The following is a 1,502-nucleotide window of genomic DNA, read 5'->3' as shown; positions in this document are numbered from 1 at the left end:
TATGACCGGTGATGCAAGGATGTTCAACTCAATCAACATCAATGGCAATGATGGTTATGATAGTATCACATTTGGTGATAATGGCAAAGGCAAGGTCAAAGGGATTAGTAAGATTGCTATATCCAATGACATGAGCATATCCAATGTGTTGCTAGTAGAGAGTTTGAACTTTAATTTGCTATCCATAGCTCAATTGTGTGATCTTAGATTCAAATGCATATTTGGAATAGATGATGTAGAGATCATAAGTATAGATGGCTCTAACTTGATCTTCAAAGGCTTTAGATATGAGAATCTATACTTGGTTGATTTCAATGCTAGTGAAGCTAGATTGTCCACATGCTTGTTCACTAAGTCTAACATGGGTTGGTTATGGCATAGAAGGCTTGATCATGTTAGAATGAAACAATTGAATAGATTGATTAAGCATGACTTAGTTAATGGCTTGAAAGATGTTGTGTTTGAAAAGGATAAGCTTTGTAGCTCTTGTCAAGCCGGCAAATAAGTTGGAAATACCCATCCTAAAAAAAGCATGATGAGCACTAGCAAAGCATTTGAGTTATTGCACATGAATTTGTTTGGGCCAACACAATACACTAGTATCGATGGAAATAAATATAGATTTGTGATAGTGGATGACTACACTAGATACACATAGGTATTCTTTCTAGTGGACAAAAGTGATGTGTTTGCAACATTCAAATCATTTGTCAAGGGCATTCATAATGAGTTTGAAACAACCATCAAGAGAGTTAGAAGTGATAATGGTAGTGAGTTCAAAAACACTAGAATTGATGAGTTGTGTGATGAATTTGGAATTAGACATCAATTCTCGGCCAAGTACACACCTCAATCAAATGGCCTTGTTGAGAGAAAGAATAGAACACTCATTGATATGGCAAGGTCTATGCTTAGTGAGTACAATGTGAGTCAATCTTTTTGGGCCAAAGCTATCAATACGGCTTGCTATTGTAGCAACCGCCTCTATTGTCACCGATTGAAAGAGAAGACACCATATGAGCTCTTGAATGGTAGAAAGTCCAACATTATATATTTTCGGGTCTTTGGTTGCAAATGCTATATCTTGAAGAAAGGCATAAGATTGGGAAAGTTTGATAAGAAATGTGACGAAGGATTCCTACTTGGTTATTCCACTACAAGCAAAGCATATAGAGTTTGGAATTTGGATAATGGTACTCTTGAGGAAGTTCATGATGTTGAATTTGATGAAACCAAGGGTTCACAAGAAGAGAATGAGAACTTGGAAGATGTTAGAGGCATTCAACTTTCAAATGCCATAAAGAACATGGATATTTGTAAATTGAGGCCTAGGCAAGTGAATGATAATGAAGATGATCAAGTGCTAGTGCTCTCTAACTCTAATGTGCAAGATGATACAAGTTAAGCTAGTGCAAGTGACTCTCATGATATTAATCAAGATCAAGTGGCTAGTACATCATCTCAACCCAATGATCAAGCAAGTGCAAGCAATCAAGTACCAA

This window comes from Miscanthus floridulus, chromosome 6 (assembly GCF_019320115.1).
Source record: "Miscanthus floridulus cultivar M001 chromosome 6, ASM1932011v1, whole genome shotgun sequence".
Lineage (NCBI taxonomy): Eukaryota > Viridiplantae > Streptophyta > Magnoliopsida > Poales > Poaceae > Miscanthus > Miscanthus floridulus.
Note: the sequence above shows the minus strand (reverse complement) of the source record.